This window comes from Octopus bimaculoides, chromosome 12 (assembly GCF_046866305.1).
Source record: "Octopus bimaculoides isolate indiv1 chromosome 12, ASM4686630v1, whole genome shotgun sequence".
Taxonomy (NCBI): Eukaryota; Metazoa; Mollusca; class Cephalopoda; order Octopoda; family Octopodidae; genus Octopus; species Octopus bimaculoides.
This window is the reverse complement of record NC_142939.1, coordinates 18,932,686-18,943,393: the sequence shown is the minus strand read 5'-3', so window position 1 is coordinate 18,943,393 and position 10,708 is coordinate 18,932,686.

The window sequence follows — 10,708 nt, the reverse complement described above, 5'->3', positions numbered from 1 at the left end:
ATAGAATCTTAGAGAAGAGGTATTGTTGAAAATAATGTCCAAATATTTCTGGTGTTTATGTTGATTCTGTAAAAAGTGAAGTCATTCTTGTTATCGGTGGTAATCGAACTCAGAACGTGATTTTGCTCTTCGCATTCTCCATCAACAATACCAATGCATATTAAATAATAAATAGAAGAATTAATTCTGAATGTAATGATAAGAAAGTTCAGACTCCAACCCATACTACATGGTAATTTGCAATATATACAACAGAGCAGTACAAAACAAAGATCATGCTTATTAAATGGATTTTAAAAAATGATATCAAAGATATAGGGTTACTTGGAAACAAATTCCACAAAAAAAAAAAAAAAAAAAAAAATGCTGTTTACAAGCATAAAAAAATATTCAGAAAACAGATTCCACTAGAGGTAATAAAGCTTCTACAATACACAACTACGAACGACCAATATTCCGGAGAAACTCTAATTTACAAAAGTCAATGAATTTATTCATTGTAAAAAAAATAATAATAATAAACAATAAGATGAAACCGAAACATGCCGACTTAGCTATACTATCTGTATAATCCAATATTTATTATAGTTGTATTACTTATATCGTTGTATTTTCCTTTGTCAGTCAGGTATAATAGATTCAGTACTGGCATATAAACATGCTATGGTTATTGCTTATAAATATGCATACATGTATATCAAAATCGGTTATTCATATATTTTTGTAGATAAGTAATAAGTGACAATTCTGCAAGATCATGCATTGCTGTAAAATTATCTATTCAGGGAATTTTATACAATAATGACACTACAGTTAACAAAAGAATGTGTGCTTGCTTAAGTTATATAGCTGCATGTATAGGGTATATCCAAATATGGATATATTTCTACTTAAGTATATAAGCAAATATTAGTTTACATGTATGTGTAGGCGTATGTATAGAAGTTTAGCAATACATATGTAAACGTAGAAATGTTAGAATACATTAGTGGTGTGGGTAGCGGACGACGAGTGGTAAGGGTGACGCTTTGTACTGACTCATTTTCAATATCAATTATTAGAGGGACGGGGACACAACTCTAAGAATTGTCAGGCTAATTTATACTAAGCATAGAACGGGAATAACTTAATTGTTTAAAAATGTAAGAATTCAGAAATATATTCGACGGTAGTAGTGAAATATATATATATATATATATATATATATATATATATATATATATATATATATATATATATATATATATATATATATATATATATATATATATTTATATATATATATATATATATATATATATATATATATATATATATATATATATATATATATATATATGCTTACACCATCAACACCAACACCACATCAACTACAACAAGAACACGAACAGCGACAATAGCAAAAATAATAATAATTCTACTATTACTGTTACTACTATTACCATGTTAAAGTATTGCAATAACGCTGTCGACCGATATTAAAACAATGAAAAATGTATATTTATGTTTATAGATATTGCGCTACTAAACCTTGTTGACAGTGAATTAACCCTTTAAGGCTTGATAGCTCACGGCATCTGTAGAATAATTTTGCAAAAAACCGCTGTACGTTTCGTTTCCCTTGTCAGCGACTTAACCTTCTCCTTACCGAACGTTGACAAGTTTAGTAATGTCTACGTGTTAGTAGCAGTCAGATAAGAATGCTGAGAATATATGAAAGGAACATATATTTTATGTTCGGTTCCGTGTGTAGTTATATATTTGTGAAAATGTTTATATTCATGAAGAATCCACTTTCTGAGGGACAGGATCACTGAATGTTTTTCGATTTCTTAATGTACTATTTTAACGCAGTTGTTAATCTTTTAGAGGAAAGACATGAATGATACAACTTCCGATATATTCCATTAAAATAATGGATATTTGTACCTTGTAAATCAACATTTGTCATTTAAGATATAATAATATAGTTGATTTTATGCCATACATGGATAAACGAACTCTGTTGTAAACAACTGTTTCTCAAAAAGCCTTCCCACTGGTCTAGTCATATAGTCTGCTGTCTACAAAGTGAACTCACATGTAAACAGTTCGAGCAGATGGACATATACAAGAACTTACGAATACATACATGAACTTATATATAAATAGACACACAAACGGATAGATATACAATCGTACGAATTCACAACACTATGTACCAAGTTTGATGCCAAAATATGTGGAAAAACATGTGAAACTCCGCAACCAGGAGCACACATATGTAAATACGAGCTACTATGTGTATTCACTAAAAATACATAATGCAAATATGGCTATAGTAGCTATTGTATAAAATTGAAGTTTAATGGAAGAGAGATAATTCGGAAGTTGTTCCCCTGATGGATATATACGTCTGTACCAAATTGTAATTCTCTTGAGTATAGATTCGGTAAAATATGTAAAATTCAGAGAACCGAACCCAAGATTTACCCATCGGAAGAAATTTATTGGCATTGATTACCTTAATCAATTCTAGGTGTTCCTCACAGATCGATGCTGTAAGTCATAACCCGAATTACAAGTGATTGTTCGTACGGTACCCAACTGGATATTTTATACATATTTTTTCATGATTTATGTAACAGGCGGTTGTAGTTGAAAAACAAACTTCTATTCTTGTTTTCTCCCACATCACGGGTAACCGTTCATCTCTCATACGTAACCCGCTAAACATCATCTAATGTGTATCATCGTGCCATGTACACTTGCAGAAATATGTTTCATTGCACAATACAAGTCCACGTCTCTCGAGAATCGGTTTATTTTGCTTCAACTTTCATACTCTTTTATCATCAGTTCGCTAGAGTGTTACCATCGATGCTGTGATCTTCGTCGTTGTCCTTGTCGCCTTCACCGTCATCATCACCATCGTTGTGGTCATGGTCGTAATCTTCGTCATATTCACCATCAACTTCATCATTATCATCATCATCATTATCATCACCATCGTCATCATCATCATCCTCATCTTCGCTACCTTTGTCTTTGCCATCATCATCGACGTCGAGACTTTCATCACTATCATTGTCATCGCCTTCAATATGATGATGATGACGGCGATGGTGATGATGATTATTATCATCATTATCATCATCAGTCTCGTTGTCGTCGTCATCATCGTCGTTGTCGTCGTAATCGTCATCAACGGCAGCAGCTGCAATCAATATTGTAATTATGACAGGGTTCATAGAAACATTAGTTATAGACTTCACTGCATGGTAAACACAGCAGCAGCAGCAGCAGCAGCAGCAGCAGTAAGTAGTAGTAGTAGTAGTAGTAGTAGTAGTAGTAGTAGTAGTAGTAGTAGTAGTGTTAGTGTTTGTTCTTTTTATTATTATTTGGTATTTTTGTTGTAGGTATGTTAGCCATATGAATGCTTTCTTCTACTACAGCAAATTACATCTCTGCCTGCTCAGCAGGAAATAATTACATTCTGAATACCATGAAAGAACGAATAATAATAATAATAATAATAATAATAATAATAATAATAATAATAATAATAATAATAATAATAATAATAATAATAATAATAATTAGAAACTTACCAACATATCACCATATCCTTTTGTTTTGTCTTTTACTTTTTTCTATTCGTTTGCATTTACTATCAATAGTTATTTATACAGTTAGCTTCTCCTCTCAACTATTAATTACGTATGTTAAATCTTGTTTAATTTGCTTACACCTGGGTCTCGTTTTACTTCCTACTATTTTCACTATTTATTGTGAATATTGCTGCCACGTTGTTTTCTCAATACGCTTTGTTGAACATATTTTTCTCTCAATTTAACCACATATAATTTCACTCGACTTGGTTTATGTTTCTCATTCATCGCCTTTGATCTCAGTTAATCTATTTTTCAATTATTATTATTATTATTATTATTATTATTATTATTATTATTATTATTATTATTATTATTATTATTATTATTATGGCTATTGCTATTGTTATATTTGCTGCGGAATAGTACAAACGTACTTTTGAACGCGTTAAGTGAGTCTCGGTTATAATTGCTGTTTTCACCTCTTTGTTATTGTTTTTTTGTGCTAAATTTTGGTTCTAACTTGTTAATAAGAACATCAGTAATCTCTTGGCTGGTGTCCTGTGTTTGTCTTTGCCCTGTCAGTGGCAGAATATTGCAACCACTAGAATACGCCTGGTGGGCGTATTTTCTTTATTTTTTTTTCTTTATGTAAAATTATCAACATACAAGATGGCAACCTTACGAGCCAGCGTAAAAACAATCAAAAAGTAAACTTTTCCTCTCACCTGCCCTCTTACAGATGAAGGCTTTCCTCCGCTTCCTTCTCTTTCTTCTGTGGCAAAATTGTTTAAGACGACCAATGATGATGGTGGCAGAAGCAACACCTACGATAATATTATGTTAATTATATGTTAAATGGAGAAGAAGACGGAGATGGCTGCAGCAACATCAAAAGCAGTGAAGGCGCCAACCGTAACAGTAGTAGCAGTGACATCTAGTATCAACGTTAATAATAAAAGCCGAGTGGATGTAGGTAGTAACAGTGGTAGCGATAGTAGCATCACCCACCAATAGTAATGGTCCTTTCGTGGGCGTAGCCGACTCAAGAAAAACTTTTTGCTCTTTTTCTAAAAGATAATTCATCTAAATAAATGGTTCTCATCCGGGGTCTATATGGACCCTCAGAGGCCATATAAGATTTTTGGCGGGTCCATGAAGCAAAAGAGTAAATTGGGTGTCCATGATAGTATTTTAAGGCTCCACGGAAAATTTCTGCTTTAGATGTATGAATTGTTATGTATTGCAAGAAACAGCTACGATTCTTTGTTTAAGATTTTACAGAATTCAACCTACATAAATTAATGTGTGAAATACAAAATAGGAATTTTGAAAGACGTTTCTTTAAAACTAGTTTTTAAATTCTGAACGGTTATGGGTTCCGCCAAAATAAAATAATAATCCAATGGGTCCACACATAAAAAAAAAAAATTGGTTGAGAATCTGAAATTGCCGAATGCCGCTAAATTTTGAAAACTCGTGTGAGAAGGGCAGCATTGATTCCATTCCAGTCCTATTCTCCTAGGTCAAATGGAAGAGAATTAAGAGTAAGATTGGAGGGCACACGGACGAGATGCCATGCCTGTAAAATGACGGATATTCAACAGCCATTTGATTTATACATATTTATAATTTAAAAACGAAATAGCACGAACATCGAACAGTCTCGTGTCTCCATACTAAATATTTTGTGCAACAAATTTTACACAAAGAAAGGTGACGGTGAGCTGGCAGATTCGTTAGCACGCCGAGCAAAGTGCTTGGCGTCACTTCGTCCGTATTTACGTTCTGAGTTCAAGGTCTGCCAGAGTCGACTTTACATTTCGTCCTTTCAAGGTCGATAAAATAAGTGCCAGTTGAACACTGAGGTTGATTTAATCAACTTAACCCGTCTCCGAATCCTGCCAGCTTTGTTCCACAATTTGAAACCAATTTTTACACGAAAATTCCTGCGCTATTGCTGTTCTCATCAGAGAACTTGGTTGAGTTCATCTGTACCCAACACGCAGCTTACACATGTGGTACTCTGAGCTTTATCGGTTAAGTATAAAATGATGACGATGATGATGACGGTTGTTGCAATGATGATGATTATCATCATCATCATCGTCGTCATCACTATAATCAGGAGCAGTAGTAGCTGCAACAGCATCTCAGTGGTGCAAGCATTGCTTCTGTTGATACGAAATGTTACGCAGCATTTCTTAAGATGCCATTAAATGTTAAAGATGTCAGAAATCAGCATTATCTGTATTCCTTTGACACTTCTGCAAGAGACAAGCGACAAGCTGTCACATGCTCGGTAAGGCTCGGTCTTACATTTAGTCTAATGCAGAAATAGAGAGAGGTGGGGGGAAAGCGAGAGAAAACGAGTGGGAAAGAAGGAAAATAGAAAAGGCAGTGCGTGTGTGATGCGTGTATAATGCATCACATAGATAAATTTAGGCTAGAAAGACAGAGTAGAGGAATAGGAAAGATTAGTTGTTAGTTATGACAAGCCTTATTGTGATATACTGTACATAACAATTGAATATTGCTGTGCAACAAGAGGAGTAACTGCAACAATAACAGTAATGATGATTTTTTTTTTTTTTTTACATGTACACGAAGACTTAGATTCGAGAAAAGGGAAAAGTTAAAACTGAATTCATACATGCATAAGTCCCATTATTTTATATCTGATTGTAACTGGATACAAAATAAAAAGACCTGGAAGGCGACTTCTGCACAGGGCAACCTAGAATTATGGAAGGGAACAAAATTGTACTAAGATTAGATACTAAATTAGGGGCGCAACTTTACACGAATGAAATTTGTACACGAGTATATGCGGTATATTGACCTAAGTCAATACTCATTTTATCGACCCCGCAAGAATAAAAGACAAACTTCAAAAGTCAGATTGCGAATGGATTGAACTAAACACTGCAAGCGTTGTTTCCAATACTCCAGCATGTCTTCCCCTTCCTATTAAACAATAACAACAACCAGAAGGTTAATAATAATTTCTTTTAGTTTATTTCTATTTACATCGTCTTATAATTGTCCTATTTTATGTTCACTTCATCATATTTGGTGGTGAATGTTAGACTTAGCATCGTTTAGCTTTATACACGGACGTCTCACATTTATGGTCCAGCTTAAGGAAGATGTCATTGTAAACGCTTTACTTTTAAATATTGAGACTCTATCTAAATCCTCATGGTAATGTTGAATAGCCCCTACGAACACAAGTTTACATTTAGTCACCGTAGTAGTCCTGTAGACACCATAAAGATGATTTATGCTTTCGAAATCTCTAGCTAAACCAAATAGGTATGGGTTTAACAAAGACTGGTCATGACTTTATCGTCGTTGATAAGTAACGTATGTGGTAGGAATTCTCTGGAATAGCAATATTTCATGAGATACTAACGGGATTGTACAGGTTTGGAATATCAGTACTAAAGTTATATGTTCTACATTTCTTGATTTTGTTTTCCGAAGGCATGTGACAGTCCTGCCCAAAGAATAGTATATCATTCTTGGGTGAGCTAGCAATCCAGACAGTTGAAAGCAAGAAATTTAACTAGCTTCTACAGTTGTTGATTCAATGAACATTTGACTGCAACAACATATGTTTTTGTGCTTGATCTGCTGTTATTGTTTCTATTTTAATAAATATCTTCTGTGGTTGCCACTACTGAGTTGTCGTTTGTTGGTATTGATACTTGCTTACATATTTAAACAGACACATTTATCACCAAATAATTTAATTTCAAGAAAAGTTCCTATAAATGTAAATCTAGTTGTTTATATATTCACTGCGCAGAATAATTTTACCAACTCATGGTAAATTTCATTTAAATCCCAGAGCACTCCTTACCTTACGGTACGTAACTTTGATTTTCACTTCAGCAAATTTAGTAATGATTGGTAGAATATAATGAGGTTAAATAGTATGCAACTATACTTAAATCTCCCCCTGGTAATCCGAAGGATTCTTTTCAACAGAATATTTTAAAAGTTATTAGAAAGATACATTTGGAAAAAGCGGTAGCTGGAAAAGGTGGTTGCTGAGATGTGAGAGAGAGAGAGGGAGGCAAATGTCCTGAAGAAGAGGTCTTCTCCTCGAAATATGGATATACAATGTAAAATTGCAACTTTGTTCCGATTTCTCTTCCTTTTGTAATTTACTTTGTACCTTCTCACATTGTTCCGGCTTTACACAACATTCTCTAAAGATATAACTCACAATGGTTCGTCAAGACTACGGGTGAGTCCGTCATATGTGTGTATATATATAAATATATATAATGAGCTTGTTTGTAACTTTGTCCAACATCACGCAACAAGGAAGTAGCAGTGTCAGTAAGAGTAAAAAAGAAGAGAAGAGACAAAATGGTAATAACAATGAGAGAGGGGGTGGATCAAACAGCGCCTCTCACCCTTTCTCTCAGCAAAAACCTTTCCACTTTATTGATGAACGCTACCTCTCTCTCTCTCTCTTTCTCTCAATCCCTTTCTCTCTATCTACAGACGCACACTCGCACACACATACACACACACACACACACACACACACACACACATTCTCTCTCTCATTCTCTCTTTTTCATTCACTCTCTTTATTTCTCTCTCCCCCCTCTCTCTCAACACATTTTCATATTTCGACGAGCGCTGATTTTTTTCTGGTAAACATTAATATAAGATAAGTAAATAAGACTTTTACACCTCAAAATTATTTTTTCTGTATATCTACGGATGTTTGACTATTCTGGAAGATTTTTCTGCACAAAAAGTTGCAAAGTTAATAGAAGATAAGATAAGTAAATAAGTAGTAATTTTTAAGTCATAAAATAAAAATATTGTCTATTGAAAGAAAGCTTGCTAATATTGTCTGTTTAAAGAAAGCTTAATATGAAAGAAGGATAATTATAAGTATTTACAAATACTTGCCGCTACAGTGACGTTTGTAAATATTTATGAACGAAGAAATTTCCAGGGCGGTGAAGTTTGACTTCGAGAGTCCCAGATGAACCTACCTCACGGCAAGAAGTGCAAATGAGTGTAGCTACATCAAACTCAATTCTTCACCAAGTGCCACATATTGGAGGAGGCTCTCAGTAATAACAGTGTAACAAAATGGTGGTGCATCAGCATGGCCGCAGCTCATAGCTGCAACTACAGAAAAAACAAATATATATATATGTGTGTGTGTGTGTGTGTGTGTGTGTGTACATATATATACATATATAAACATATATACATATATACATACATATATACATATATACATACATATATATATATACATACATATATGTATACACATATATATATACATGTATATATACATGCATACATACATACATACATACATACATACATACATACATACATACATGCATACACACATATACAGAGAGTGAGAGAGATGCTACAATACTATAGGTGTGAGTGCAACACTTTTGCGTCTTCTTAAATGTTAAAACATCTGTTTCCTGATGTAATCATCTCAATTTGCACCACGAGTAATTGTGAAATATCTACCACTGTGAAATAGAAACTACGCAACTTACAGGCCATTCTCAATTTTTCGTCAACAATTCAATGTTAGATTTTGTAATACTTATATATTTGTTTCTTTTCGTATCTCGGTCTATCCTTCTTTCTTTCTATCACATATGTACGTCTATTTACGGAGCGAAAATGAGAAAGACAAAGATATCTTGATATAGATATATCCGATGTATCCGACACATTTACTCCCTAAATCTTCTCTTTTTGCAAAACCTCTTCAGTGTCGCGACCCCTTGAACTATTGCGTTGCTTTCTTCGAGAAATTCTATATAGATGTTCAAATCTATTATCATCCATTTAGTTCCTTGCTGCCAAATATTCCAGATAATTTAGATGGGGGACTTCAATGTTCCTTGACCGAATTATATATTTGTAGATTAAACCAGATTACCTTCCTATTCCAAGTTCTACCCTAGTGTTTGCGTAGGGGTACAAATTGGAAGATGTCGGTCTCCGAGGATAGAACGAAAGCTCCTTTACTGATTCCGAATTCAAGATACCAAATTATAACCGGACGAGTTTGGAACATTTGTGGATGTGCATAATGTTCTCCGTTTCGATTTGTGTTATTGTAGTGTAGCCCTGTAATTTAATTTAATTTTATGGCTATGAAACTGGATATCACTGAAGTAGATCTAATGTCTATATGTAAGGTAATTTCTTTCAATATTCCCATTAAATATTTTATAAATTGATCCATAGCATGACCGTTCATATTGTATGAGATTGTCTCTTAATATTGTGTGCGTCAAGTAGGAATTCTAAACGAGAAAGTTTCCAGACTAAAAAAAGAAAACAATGAATTCTGTTGAAGTATCGAATTTGATCTCATTAATAGTGTCTTGAAAAACTACATGAAACCTTTCAAAGAATTTCTAAATTCCTCAAACTTGCACATAAGTCAAAGCAAATACATGTGTGATAAGTTGCTTGCTTACACGCCACATGGCTCCGGGTTCAGTCCCACTGCGTGGCACCTTGGGCAGGTGTCTTCTAAAATAGCCTCAGGCCGACCAAAGCCTTGTGAGTGGATTTGATAGACGGACACCGAAAGAAGTTCGTCGTATATATATATATATATATATATGAGTGCACACATACCTAACACTCACAAACCCACGCACACAAGCATACACACCCACATACAAACACACGCACACAACACACCCTCGTACATACATGGACATAGACACACGCACACACATGCACACAGAAGCACACACAGAGAGTAACGCACATTTACTCTACAGACAACCCCAGGCATACACACATACACACACGTACACACAGACACAGGCACACACTGCACACAAAACACACACACACAACATATACATACACGTACATACTTCAAACTACCAGTCAAAACACCTTTCTACTGAACAATCTCCTACGCATATGTGAAGGGAGACACACAAAAGACAGCCACCGCTACCAAGTTTCTTATTATAAATTCTTCCTACGACATTAAGCGACACGAAATTCACTCACACACACATACGCACATACACGTGCTATTACACACACACATAGGCCTGCGCGCAAGCACAGACCGA